Source organism: Zalophus californianus, chromosome 12 (genome assembly GCF_009762305.2).
Source record: "Zalophus californianus isolate mZalCal1 chromosome 12, mZalCal1.pri.v2, whole genome shotgun sequence".
NCBI classification, from domain to species: Eukaryota; Metazoa; Chordata; class Mammalia; order Carnivora; family Otariidae; genus Zalophus; species Zalophus californianus.
In genome coordinates, this window is record NC_045606.1 from 47,361,231 (window position 1) to 47,376,505 (window position 15,275).

Sequence of the window (15,275 nt, forward strand, 5' to 3'; positions counted from 1 at the left end):
CCTTAGAAAATTCAGTTAAGCTGTGAGATAGCAATTATCTTCTGAAATCAATCCTGAGAAGGACATTTCGAGTTGATGCTCAAGGAGAAAAAGTGGAAATATATTCATTACAACATAATTTTCTATAGGTCCTATATTAACAAATAATCCTTGATGTTCCAATCCATTGCTTAGCTTATTGAGTCATGCTACATGGGGTCAGAATTTCTGTTCAGGTAGGATTGGCTTTCAAGAAAAAAAAAAATTCTCTCCGCATGGGACCGAGGACCTTTATTTTATTATCAGCCCTGCAGAAAATAACCCTGGAGAATGTCAGCTTGCTCATTGACCCATAGCAAATCATTTTAGCACCTAACAGCACACTAAATTACTCTCAAAGCTTAATTTCCTACTATTTTTAGGGGAAAAAAACTGGATCATAATCATTATAGGTATAACTCATTATTATAGTCACTTTCTACAGAGTTTCATCCATGAAAAATAATCCAACAGAAAACAGCATTATAAAATCAATAAAAAGGAAAACTAAGAAACACATCCCTTAGATTAAGCATCTCAAACAAAATATCAACTAGCAGAGGAAAGGCAAGGTCCTTTAATTACAGTTAGGGAAGAATGTCAAATTATTACATAATTACTTGAAAAATCCAGACAAATGCAAAACCCCTGCCTTAATCTCATCTATTTTCCTTAAACCAGGTTATCCCTATTCTACCAGTTTCTCCTATTGTTTTGGATAAAACTTGGGTTTCCTTCAATATTGTTTCTTTCCACAGGAAATTAAAGTCTATATTTTTCCAACAGGCAGTAGTACAAGTCTCTACTTTGGTGGGCAAGTGATAAAATATATCTTAAATTAACAGGTAGTTTGAGGCACATGTGGCCAAAACCTGAGTTGAAGACTTTCCAAATGTTGACAAAGCACACTTCATGGAGGGCATGGAACATCCCAAAAGATCCACAGAGCTCAAGAAAAGGTAATTAAAACCAACCCTGCAAGCTATAAAGCTGGAAAAGGGCTTATGAGAGGCCGAGTTTGAGGAAAGAGAGACACATATAGGGAGAAGTAAAGAAAGGCTGAAGAAAAAAGGGTGGAGGAGTTGGGAAAGGGTCAACTCAAACAGCCAAGAGGCACAACAAGGAAATAAAATACTAAGAGTTAGACAGAATCGCATATTGGAAATGCATGTGGGACAGAAAAATGAAGGAGCAAGTCACTAAGAGAAAAAGAGGAAGGAAGCAAAATAACTAAAGGAAAACAAGTAAAAGACACCAAGAGATAGAAAAGATCACTTAAAAAACTATCTGGCATTTATCCCTGTTTTACCATAGCCATTACCTGCCAAAGCTGAAATTACAGTATTCCTCTGCGATTCACCTTAATAGACTCAGCCAGGTGCATTATCTGTAAGCATGCTCATTCAGGAGAAAAATTAGCCAATCATGGGTCTGGATGTAAATTTAAGGGACAAGAATAACTGAACCCTCTCCAAATGATATTTATGCAGTGGTCCAATCAAAATTGCATAAATTACTGAATTCAATTGCCAGGAAAAGGGGTTAAATTTAATACAGCTAGACAGCTGAGCAGCTGCTTTCATGATTTAAATAAAAACAAGCTGAAACCTTTGCTGTCAGCTCAGTGATATATGACTTGTAATGGGATGTTTCCAACCTTCACTTCCATATGGCTGCCTACACTTTAGGTAATGCTCCTTGCCTCTAGTGCAACCAACCTTTTAGAAAACATCTGGGTCCCATTCCTGCTCTGTTAGCTACAGCGCTGCCTCCTACAAACACAAATGATTCATTGGACAACATCCCTTCACTTCAGGATCAAATTAGGGAGTTTCATTGATAATTTTATCATGTTTACAAGGAGAGACACTGTATGCGAACATGGCACACATTCAATCTGCAGAATTCCTTCTCATGGTGTTCATACCACTATAGATAACATATTTCAAATTAAAGGTGAATTTTAGTGGTTGGAATTAGAAAAAAAAAATGAAAGGCTAGCCCCCACAGGGTGGAATCTTTGTCTTGCTACTGCCTTACTCCTTTATACTGGAAACTTCTCTTCATTGACACATTCTCTGTGCCCTTCCAGAAAATAAAGGTAAAGGAAGATAAAAAGACAAACGGCCCTCCAAACAGGAGCTCCGGCACAAGGGGGTAAATGGTGAGAATTTTGCCAATTTCACAGAACTTTCACTCATCTCAAGGTCAAATCAAAATTTAAGATAAAGAATTTATTCTACTGTGACAATGCTTATGGAAAAATGAAAAATTTATTAAGTAAACTCTACCCCCCAACATGGGGCTCAAACTCATGACCCCCGAGATTGAGAGTCGCATGCACTACTGACGGAGCCAGCCAGGTGCCCTGAAAAATTTAATATATAAAACACTCATGATTTGAACCAAATCCTTTTGTGTGTCTTGAAAACCAAACCATGGTGCTCATGTCTTCAAACAAGATACTGACTAATGTAGAGTCCAAAATATGCTAGATGCTACCCTGCAAAGGGAGTTAGAAACATTCTCTTGATACTTGATACTTTATTGTGCCCTCAGTGACCAACTTGCCATTCCTGACAATAGTTAAATACAAACCACATTTCCCATTGTTCATTCACGAAAACTAAATTCATGTTAAAATTTATACAATTTACATTAATTTCACATTTTAAAATGCTATACAATTTCTCATTAGAAAAAAACGGTCTACACATAGGTCCATACAACATTTTAAAACCCAATTTTTCAAAATGATTATTTTTCTCATGGAAAGCTGACAAAAAAGCAGGAAGAGGAGGGAGCAAAAGAAGGAGCAGTGGCCCTCATAGCACCTTGGGAGTGGCTTTTTTTTTTTTTTTTTTTTTTTTTTTTGAGAACCCTGGGTCAAGAAAGGAGCAAAAAAAAAAAAAAAAAAAGCCTTAAGAGCTAAGGCAGTGTTTTCCTTTTTCCTGCAAAAAGAGTACAAACGTTCTTACATGTTCCCTCTTACAGTGATGAGCTTATTGGTACTCTGCAAAATTAAAGGTCCATAAAGTTCACAATAAAGATAATGGCGGGGGGGGGGGTCTAGTTCCCGCTTAAAAGCTGATGTGCTATTTTCCAGGCCCGACCTGGCAGGCCTCATAGCAGGCTTGCTGCGGTATGGAGGGAGCTGCAGTCAGGGGATCAGCAATTTCACATAGGGACATGCTCTTTCACATCCTGGCAAGCTTAGCCCGGGCAACTTCATTCATGCCTCCTCGGCACCTTTGCGGAGACCTCCTCGAGAGGAAAAGTAAGGGAAACTTTGAAGACTCTACTCTAACTCAGTACAAAGTACTTTTCTACCACTGAAGCCCTTCTGTCTTGCTCTTTCCCCAACCCAGGGCCCATAAAACTGCTGGAGCATTTTATTTGAGGCTCCCTTGGTAGTGAGAAGTGACTCCCACATCTGTGCTAATCTACCTGACCCTCCACCTATGTGGGAAAAATGGAACAGAGCACCAACTGTGCTCTCTCTCTGGCTTATATCAAGCAGTAGTAGAGGCTTAATCATTTCTGGTTTGCAGCTTTAATCAGAGGCTCTGACACTTGGCAGCTCAGCTCGCTCTCACCCACCTCAGCCGAGCCCCGGACAATAATACCGAGCAAAATTCACTCATTTACAATTTAAAGTATCATAAGAAGAGGCTTTTCAGAGCATCACAAACTATTAAAGTGTTTCCCCTTTAGTTTCTCATTAATTCCTGAATATATCTGTTTGGTGGTTGTAGCAGGGCAAAGAGAGGTTACAGAAGGACAGGAGTATGATTCCTGTCACAGTGGGATGCTTACACAACTTTTAATGCCTTTTTTATCCTTTCTGTTTCCCAAGCAAAATCTATAAATAAGACAATTTGATGGATGCTGCTTCTATATGTCTCTCACTACCCCAGCAATGTAAGCCAGTGTATACTCTCCTGATCCTCAACATTTCCCACCCGATCTGAAGGCAAAGATCAAACTGTCATTTCTCACATCATGAGCTTCCTTTGAAGTCCCATTTTGTATTTAACGTATGCAAAATTGGCATTACAGTTTATGATACCAGTTTGTTCTAAGGTAAAAATGTGTTAAACATCATGCCATTTAAGAAAGTCTAGGGCGCCTGGGTGGCTCAGTTGGTTAAGAAAGTCTACATCCCTGTTTACACAACAGCTTTGCATAAGGAATGACCTACTTAGCTGATACGCATATTCCACTTTGCAAAGCAAAATCTAGTGGAGTCAGTCAGGTGTGGGTTAGGAATTTAGATCTTTCAGGCATTACTGAATTATCTGTGGGGATAATGTTACTGGTCTTGCAGGGTTCTATGAGAATAAAATGAAATAATATGATCTTCAACACCTATTTTTGTCTCTTTCTTCTGCACCTCTTTTCACATGTAACTGGTTTAAAAGCTGCTCAACTTTGTGGTCCAGACACAGCATGGTGTCATGGCCAAAGTAACACCATGACAATCAAAAATAATGGGAAGGTAATTCATATATTCGTTGCAGACCTTACAAAAATGCCAAAGGGGGGGGTTTACACACAGAAAATAAAAAGCTCTTAAAATCCTTTTCACCATTTCCTTCCCAAGTCATATTTGTCATGTAAGTGTATCTGCTCTCAATCTCTCTCACAGTAATCTCTGAAGTGATTTTTTTTTTTAATTTCTCATCCTCCCTCCTGCTGAATATTTTCTTCTCTTTCCCTCAGCTTTCAGATCTTTTCAGTGAAAAGCATTCTACCCTCTCCATTACTCATTTGCTCACTCGGTTCAACAACTGCCCAAGATTCTGGCTGGTAATGCCAACTGCTCATCAGTAGGCAGGGGAGGTGGAGACACCGAGTGTCCGCATGCATTTGGAGAACAGGATTTTTGAAGCTAAATGACTTGCACAAGATCACAGACTTAGTAAATGAAAGATTTAACATCGTTCTTTTCTCCTCCTTCCTTCACTCCATCTCTCCCCACTGTCCCTGTTCCAGTGCTCTCTTAAGAAACCATACAGCCTTAATCACACATCAACATGTCAGAATACATGAGGCATAAAAATGAGTCTTGCACCACTGCTCACTTGATAGACAAGAGGATTGCAGAAGATCTGGGAGTGATCAGTTAATGAACATTTAAAGTATTTGATGGAGAAAAGAGCTCTGCCTTTATAACTTGGAATGTCTATGCTACGATTTGAAGAATGTGTGCTAAATGCAACAAAAAAAATCTGCCAGTGAGTAGAATCTGGATCAAAGGAAGTTTTATCTAACAAAATTGCCGCAATTACAGCTCAACACTCCAGCACTTTTTAAAAAACACAGTAATTACACCGATATTTAACTTTAAATGTACAAACCACACACACAATCTCACAAAAATTCCATCTGGTTTGGTAGGTAGGTAGTGTTTGCAATAGTGACTAAACTCAGGATAGAAGGAGGAGAAGGAAGAACATGGAAGTGCTAAAAAGAAAACTGAAGAAAGCATTTTAAAGAGTAAAGAGATTTCCTGAAATAGTGAATCATGGCATAGATGTAATTTTATGTCATGATTCCTATCATAAAGTCAGACCACTGTTCTAAAGAAACCGTAACTTATTATTTTTGATTCATATTAACTAAAAAAAAAAAAAGAACAAGAACTCAAAGAGAAAAATTGAGGACATGAGGAAAAGAGAAAGGAAAAGAATGGCCTCCAAATCTATAGACTTTTATACAAACATATTGCTTTTAAGCTTTGGACTACTGTGAAGAAGTTTCATGAAAAGTGTGGTAAAATAAATCCATACAAAGTGCCAGCCACAGCTTGGTACTGCACACCCCTTATCTGGCTCGATGTAAGAAAACACTCTTCCTGGAATCACAACATATATTAGAGAAGGGCAGGCAAGAAGACAGCCCACCCAGGGAGCTGGAGGGAGAGCTTTAAGCATGGAGAACCAGTTATAAAAGATATGGCAGAGAACAGAGGTAAGTTACCAGGGGCTGGGGAAGGGGGATCAAGGACTTAATTTTTTTCTTTTTAAGAGAGAGTGCGTGAGAGCAGCAGTTGGGGGGTGCGGTGGGCAGAGGGAGAGGGAGAGAGAGAATCTTAAGCAGGCTCCATGCCCAACCCAACATGGGGCTCTATCTCACGGCTCTGAGATCACAATCTGAGCCGAAATCAAGAGTCAGACACCTAACCAACTGAGCCACCTACATGCCCAGGAGTTATTGCTTAACAGTTACAGAGTTTTTGTTTTGGGTGATGGAAAAGTTTTGGAACTAGATAGCGGTGATAGTTACATAACATTGTGAATATATCTGACCACTGAATTCTACACTTGAAATGTTGACTTAATCTACACTGAACTATACACTGAGAAATGGTCAAATTGGTCCACTTCAGACTGTGTCTATTTTACCACAATTAAAAATAAAAGAAGTAACAAAGCAGCTGATATAAAACCAAACCCAACCAAAACCAAGACCAAAACACAAAAACAAAATTGATGGCAGAGCATAAAAACCAAAAGGAGATAGTGTACAACTGAGAGATTACAATAGCAGGTGATTAACCATACCCAAAAGTCCTTGCTTCCTAGGCTGGAGAGCCCAAGGGAGGGAAAACGGAATCACCAGTCTGGGAGCCAAGGTTCCAGCAGGACTGGAACAGTGAAAGCTTTTCAACAGGAGCTGAAACCACAAGGGAGACAAAACCACTGCTGAAGATGCTGCCCCCTAAAACAGTCAGAGGGGAAAATACGCTGTCTTCTGCCTTCCTCCTAATTATCAATTTCCTGTTGGTGCCCTAAGTGGCCAGAAGTAGGAGGAAGACAGAGGTTAAGGGGCCCAGCAATGCTCTTTGCAGGGTTTGGTCTCTGTAATCCAGAGCAGAACAAAGAAAAGGCAGGAAATGGATGTGGGAGAAACAAGTAAGCAACCCACACACAACATGCTTTACTCACAGTGTAGTTGGGCATATCTCAAAGGAATCTGATCAAAAATATTACAAGGAGTTGACTAGATCATAAAACATATTAGAGAAAAAAAGGTCAAAATAAATCTTCACCTGAAACTCAACCACTAACAACTACCTCTGGAAAATGATTAAAAACAGTCCTTCCATCTGTTTATTTTTTTATACCACAGGTGAATTTATGTTTATCAAGTAAATTATAACTTGAATCTTCCAATGTGGAGCTCATTATTTCCTAGGTCATAGGGGTGTCCTCATTTTTTTGCTGTCTTGGAGTACTTGATTCCGTATGAATGTCTATCTCTCCCAAGGTCAGTGTCATACTTCATATCTTCATTTTCCCAGCACAGCAAAGAACCAAAAATATCCTGACTTGCTAATCTGCTGATGCCATACTTGGACACTGACCTTGTCTGTACTCAAACCATTTTCATAATATGCCACCCAAGAAAATAGTTTATAAAAGAGCTCTTAGTGAGCCACTTTATTCTTTAAAACCCATCCACGCCATATTTTCTCTCACAGTATAAATTCTTAAGGTCTTTGGTCTACAGCAAGGTCAGCAAAATTTTTCTGGAAGGGAACACACAGAACATATTTTAGGTTTTGCAGGCCATATGGTCTCTGTTACAACCACTCAATCCGCCACCCTATGTAAAAGCAGCCACAGACAATCTGTAAACAAATGGGAGTGCCTGTGTTCCAATAAAACTTTATTTATGTACATTGGGACCTGAATTTCATGTAATTTCAGATGTCACAAAATATTCTTCTTCGGGCTATTATGCTACTATTTAAGCATATAACAACCATTTTTAACTTTCTAGCAGTAAAATCAAAAAACTGCAGACCATTGGTTTGTTTACAAATAACACTTTCTAAGATCCAGCTTCACATTCTTTTCCAGTCTTAGGTCTCCCCACCCTCCACTCTTACCTATGGTTTAGTTGGCTGAGCTACTTACTATTCTCAGAGCATATCAGGTCGTTTGCTACAATTTTCCTCTGCCTGGAATTGACTTCTCTTTCTTCTGTGAATTCTGCAAATGGCTGCTCAAAGAGACCCTTCTTGAGACTCTCACTGACCACTACTGAAATCACTGGGGAAGGTGGCTCCTGTTTAGTGTAGCTACAGTCAGAAATAAGTTGCTTTTTGTTTTCTTTTCTTTTGTTTTTCCTAGAGACAAATTAACTACTGTTTTGGAAAACAGATCCTAACGAAGAAAAATAGAGGCTGAGATCATTGTCACTGCCAATGGACATGGACCCTTGGGGATCTGTAGATGAAATGCTGAGAAATGACACTGGTGAGTTTAAAAACTCACTTTTTAAAAACAAACTGGTAAACAAGGCAATTTTGTGTTTCGAATGAAAAACTTCAATTTTTTTACGCTAAGTCAGGAGATTGTAAAGAAATTCCACACAAAAGTCGCTTACTCTTCTCTGCCTTTTGGTATCCTTTAGAAGACTATTCCTAGAAGCATTGCTAATAGTGGATGGGAACCTTGAAGAAAAACTTCGTAACAGTTGCCAAACACTAAAAATATGAAATAAAGGAAAATGAGATACTGCTCTACACGTCATTAGCACGAGGGGCAAGTGTAAGGAATTTAAGTCATACATTGTGAAATGTTACCAGTGTATAACAATTTAAAGACAGACATTGAAATGATTCCTTAGTTGAAGACAATTATTCTGAAGTTTTTAAGAATAATATTCTCTTCGGATATAATTAACAGAATTTCGTGTACTAAGATATGATTTTATAGATCCTGTTAAAAATCTATGTTTTTATGGTGTTTCTAAGATGTTACCGTGTTTTTATAAATTTAGAGAAAAATCACATATTTATTAACAAATCAGTCAATGAATGAAAGGAACCAGCTTTTGATGGGTAAATAGGGCAAAAGGAGATAAAGATTCCTATCCTGGGTTATCTATATCAGATGAAAATGAAATGAAAAGGCTGGTCCAAGATCCCTGCTTTGATCTGTACATAAGAACTAGGTATGGAGACAATAATGAGCCCCAGGATTGAAGTGTGTAATTCGAAAGTTTAAAGGAGCAGCGACAGATGACATAATTAGCAGGTGCAATGAAGTGAGATAATCAGCTCAGGCATAAGTTAGGAATATATAATTTAAATACCCAAAGATTCAGGGTGCTGCCCTCCTGTTATCTACTGGAAGTTGCTCTAATTAAAAAAATGGAGTCTAAGGACTGGTTACTAGTAAAAAGTTGACCTGAATCTTTTCATATACCTCAGATTTCCATACCTATTTTATCACCAAAATGTACTTAAAAAATCCCTAAATACTACAATTACATGAAAACAAAATTGAAGGGCATGATAAATGTAACCATTCCCTAAAACCTAAACAACTAAGAAACAGCCATCTAAGAAATAGAAAAGATACAACCCCCCAGTATAAAAAGTGAAGTGATCTTTATGATTGAGGCATAGAGCTTGAATGCTTTTCTTCCATAAACATTGTGTAATCAACCTCAAATTTGCCTTGTAACTCTTGGAACTTCCTGAAAGACTATTTTGCTATGAAACTCTTTGTCTGTACATATTCATACCAGACAATGGAGAGAGGACAAGGGGAAGTAGCTTCCAGAAGCAGCAGCTGAGATCCAGAACATGTGGGTGGAGAAACTGTGTCTACCAATGTTGTGTGTTCTTTTTAATTTGGAAGGTCAGGCTTATGTCAGAGTTTCCAAAGACATTTTCATCAGAAAAGATGAAAGTAACATTAAGGAAGAGAAGAAGCTTGTGAAGCTTCCTTTTCCCTCTACTGTCCCTGTGTTTGCTTCACTTAAGAAAAGAAGGAATAGGTCAACTTGGTATTTAACATCTTGTCTACACTCCTGTGACAATGTCTGTATGGCATATTTGGGTTAGCTCTAGAGAAAAAGTTTTTCCTTGCATAAAGAATAATTAACATTTGAAAACTGACCACACAAATCTACAGAATTTAAAGTTTGTTTCAGGAAGTGGGATAAGAGAAGGCAAGGAAACTAAAAGAAATGTTACTGTAAAAGTAAGTTTGGATGAACATTCTTCTTACAGGTGTAAGCTATCCACATTTGTCCTTTAAATAAGAGTTGTATACATATTTCCTGACCAAGATGGCCTTAAGTTTCCCTGATCTGACTAAACTTTAGAGTCTTCTTTGTGACCACAGGCCTCTGACTTCTCTTTTCTTAGAATATTTACTTTAGAAAACTTGCAATTGTAAATTATTTCTCTGCCCTTTGAGATGTAAGTCTTTTGGCCTTTTATCAGTTTTAAAACCCAGAAGTGTCTTTCTTGGGGAACTGGGAGTCATTCCTTTGAAATATAATCATCAAGACAAATAGGACCCTATCTCCCAGCCTCTGTGGGAAGGCAGAAGCCTAACTTCAAAAAATGTCAATTATCAGACAGAGATATCCTAATCACACTGACCAACCTCCCTGCTAACATCCTCAGGTGCCCTTCCATTAGCTCACCCTGGCATTTAAAAATCCTCCCACCTTTTGTTTCAGTGTAGTTCAGTTCAGTTTCTCTCCCTTATTGCAGTAGCCTTGACCTCTATTGCAATACTCTTAAAGTCTTCCCTGCCACTTTTAATAAGTACCTAGAGCAGTTTTTCTTCTATAACGTGCACACACACATGCGCACACACATACACATTTTAAAATACTTTAAATATCTAATACTTGAATAGTATTAAAATGAGTATTATGCTAACTTAAATCATGTAAAATATTAATAATAATAATTTCATAATACATAACTACGTTGCTATATGCCAGGTACTGTTTAAAGTTGTCTGCATATATAAATGTACTACCAATCCAGACAATGACTTTATGAAGTAGATATTATCCCCTGTTTCACAGATGAGGAAACTGAGACAAACAAAGGTTAAATAACTTGCCCTAAGGTCACACAGATAATGAATAGCAGAACTGAGATTTGGACTCAGGAAGTTTCATTCTAGATCTGTGCCCTTAATATTGGTGTAGACCAACTCCCCAGATGTCACCAACATAACTTGTTGATGTGACAAAGCTGAATTTGTTGATTATTGCCTTAAGGGAGATCACCACTTCCAGAGCTTCAGCAGTGTCTCTGAGGAGAGAATCAAAGGTCAGAATTTATTGAAAATTCACAGTTTAGTTTAAGGCAGATTTCACAAAGGGGTAGCTTAATTAGGAGTGGATAAAGATCCGGATACAACAGTGTAGGATTGATGGAAGCAACAAGCTGAAGATATCTGAAACTAAAGGTTTAATGAATGTAGGGCACAAACTGTCTTGTCGATGCACTCTGTTAAAGATGGATCAATCTAGACATGTCTGAAATGTCAAGCAATTTGCCAAGGTTAAAGTCATTCTAAAGAAAACAATAGTCTTCTTTTAAAAAGAATGGTAATGGGGCGCCTGGGTGGCTCAGTTGGTTAAAAAGAATGGTAATGGCATTTGAAACAGTACGGTATTGGCAATAAAAACAGACACAAAGATCAATGGAACAGAATAGAGAGCCCAGAAATAAACCTACATATACAAGGTCAATTAATTTATGATGAAGGAGCCAATAATATACAGAGGGGAAAGGACAGTCTCTTCAATAAATGTTATTTGGGAAAACTACACAGCCACATACAAAAGAATGATACTGGAGCACTATCTTATACCATATATTAACTCGTGGTGCCTGGGTGGCTCAGTCAGTTAAGCTTTTGACAATTGATTTTGGCTCAGATCATGATCTCAGGATCATGATATTGAGCCCCACATCAGGCTCCGAGCCTGACTAGGATTCTCTCTTTCTTCCTCCCTCTGCCCCTCTCCCCTGCTTGTGCCTCTCTCTCTCTCTCTTAAAAAAAAAAAAAAAAAAAAGAAAAGAAAACAAATCCAGTAACTTAAAATTCAAAATGGATTAAAGACTTGAATGTAACACTTGAAATCATAAAATTCCCAGAAGAAAACATAGGTGGTAAGTTTCTTGACATGGGTCTTGGTGATGATTTTTTGAATCTGACACCAAAGCAAAGGCAATAAAAGCAAAAGTAAATAGAACATCATACTAAAAAGCTTCACAGCAAAGGAAATGATCAACAAAATGAAAAGACAACCTACTGAATAGGAGAAGACATCAGCAAATCATGTATCTGATAAGGAGCTAACATCCAAAATATATAAAGAACTCATACAACTCAATAGCAAAGAAACAGTCTGATTAAAAATGGGCAGAATATCTGAATAGACATTTTTCCAAAGAAGAATACAGACAGCCAACAAGAACATGAAAAAATGCTCGACATCATTAACCATCAGGGAAATGTAAATCAAAACCACAATAAGATATCACCTCACACATGCTAGAATAGCTATTATCAAAAAGTTAGAAATAAAAAAAAATGTTGGCAAGGCTGTGGAGAAAAGGGAACCCTCATGTACTATTGCTGGGAGTGTAAATTGATAAACCACTGTGGAAAACAGTGTGGAGTTTTCTCAAAAAATTAAAAATAGAACTACCATATGATGCAGCAATTTCACTTTTGGATATTTATTTAAAGAAAATAAAAACACTAACTTGAAAAGGTACAGGCATCCCCACGTTCACTGCAGAATTATTTATAAGAGTCAAGACACGGAAGCAACCTACACAAAAGGATAAAGAATTAGGACAACCTAAATGACCACTGAAGGATGCATGAATTAAGAAACACACACACAGAATGGATATTATTTAGCCATTAAAAAGAATGAAATTCTGTCATTTACAACAACATGGATGAACCTCAAGGGCATTAGGCTAAGTAAAATAAATCAGTCAGAGAAGGAAAAATGCCAAATACCCTATGATCTCTCTTATACAGGGAATCTAAAACAAACAGAACACCAAGCTTGTAGATTGGTGGTTGCCAGAGATAGGGGGTGGAGGTGGGAGAAATGGGTGAAGGGGGTATAAATTAAAAAAACGAAACAAAACACCCCTATGACATAATTCCTTTGCTCCAAGTAACAAGCAGATGCAGTACAACTGGAAAAACCTAAGTTGATAAGGTAGAGTGGATCTTCCCATGAAATGGTATGCATAATTTCTTTTTCTTCCCAGTTTCTGTATATAAAGGGAAAAAATTAAATTGGGGACTTCATCTACTTCAGGATAATAATTCTTTTTGCTTTTAATTTGAGATCTCAAAGAACATTTCAAGCCAAGTTATTAGAAAGATGATAAAGACATTATATTTTTGTTTTGGCAAATATAGAGGTATATTAAAATTAAATACTGGGTTGAGGAGATTCTGCAATTCATTTTGAAGTATCTGCCTTTTGAGTTTTTAAAAAAATGCATACTTGCAATTCATATTTATTGTATAACAACTAAAGCAAAAGGAGAGGAATAAAACAATGTCATTCCATGGTCTATAGGAAGCAATTGTTAATGTGTAGGTTTATACAAAAAAAAAAAAAAGAAGAAAAAGAAGGAGAAAGAGGAGAAGAAGAAGCAGAAGCAGAAGAAGAAGCAGCAGCAGCAGAAGAAGGTGGCAATGGAATAGTAAAGTCATGTCAATGTACATAGTATGCTACATGGAGTCTGGGCAATTCGGTCCTCACTGTTCAAGCTGGGTGTGGGGGTATATATTTTAAGTTCTCTACATCTTTTAAAAGAACACTACAGCATTTTGTGTTTTTCTTTGAAAGCAGTATCCTGTCAAATAAATTAACTGTCTTAGGGGCGCCTGGGTGGCTCAGTTGGTTAAACGACTGCCTTCGGCTCGGGTCATGATCCCGGGGTCCTGGAATCGAGTCCCACATCGGGCTCCCGGCTCAGCGGGGCGTCTGCTTCTCCCTCTGACCCTCTACCCTCTCGTGCTCTCTCTCTCTCATTCTCTCTCTCATAAATAAATAAAATCTTAAAAAAAATAAATTAACTGTCTTAGATTAACATTTTAATATGATTTTTAAGGCACCGTTAATAAAGCAATCAGGATGATCTGCAAATTAATCAGGGTGTTTTATAAATCATTTAATTTGCTATCATTTAATTCTATGTAGATGTTTTACAAAATACCATATTTTGAACACCTTGCTGAATTGAATAATGAACCTCACTGGTTTTTAGCCTGAAAAGCAAACCTTAGAATTTTGTCTAGGACATAAAAACAAGGTTGGTTTTCATATGTATAATTCCTCATCCATGCATTTTGAAACTAACATTTTTCCCTTGCAAGTATCTTTTTTCTTTTCTTCTTTTGTTTTTGTTGTTTCAAGCAATAACTGCTCTTGCCAATAGAATCACCTCAAGAGAAAATATGTTTTCTCTTAACAGATGATCAAACTACCTGGAAGGGATAATATAATGGTATAAACAACTGCTTATTAAATATATGCTAAATGTCAGGCATGCCAGGGCTCTTCATAATAGGGTTTCCATATTTAGCAAATAAAAATACAGGACACTCATTAAATTTGAATTTCAGATAAACAATATGTTTTCAGAATAATTAGTCCCATGTAATATTGGTGATACTTATACTAAAAATTATTATTTATCTAAAATTTAAATTTAATTGAACTTTTATCATTTATCTGACAACTCTCCTTAGTAGCTAGTTTTCCTCTGACAAAAGGTGAGAGAGGATATGTTCTTCTAACTTTTTAACAGTTAGGATATATTCTTCTAACTTTTTAACAATTTCTCTTCTATGATTTGTTTCCTTTGACTTAGGCTGTCACTTAGGCTTATGGTTCAGAGATGAAGGCAGACCAACAATGTCTTTTTATCCTGTAGATAGGTACAACTTAGGATTCATCCAGCATTCATTCATTCATTAGCATTCATTAACTAAGAATTCAAAAGCAAAATCAACCTGAAAGGAATGTTACATACAATATAAATCCCATCTTCTGATAACTTTAAAAATTACTGTCTCCTATATTCCATATTTATAATAAATATAGATGCTGTCTGGTTAAAAGATATTCAGGGAAATTTTCAGAGTTCTATGACATTATTAAAGGAAAAAGAATAAACAAGAAACACCAGTAATTCCTGAACATTTGCAACCTTACTAGAAGCCTGAAAACCTTTTTTTTCCTTAAATGTAAGTCTAACAACAACAATGTGTATTTTTTTTTTCCAAAATGGGAAAACAAGTTCAATGGAGTTCATTGATTTCCTTAGGCGGCATGTCCAGTAAATTGTGAAAGCAGAATTCTAACTATATCTTTATCTATCAACCACATTTTGTCCATCATACCAGCTGGATCTAGATTCCAATCAGCTTAAATTAACT

General features: G+C 37.1%; 1 protein-coding gene across 2 annotated transcripts in view; it reads right to left on the bottom strand.

Annotated features, from left to right (window-relative positions):
• Window positions 1–15,275, bottom strand: part of AGMO (alkylglycerol monooxygenase) — a 390,408-nt gene that overhangs the window by 28,081 nt on the left and 347,052 nt on the right. The gene's annotated exons all lie outside the window — the stretch shown is intronic.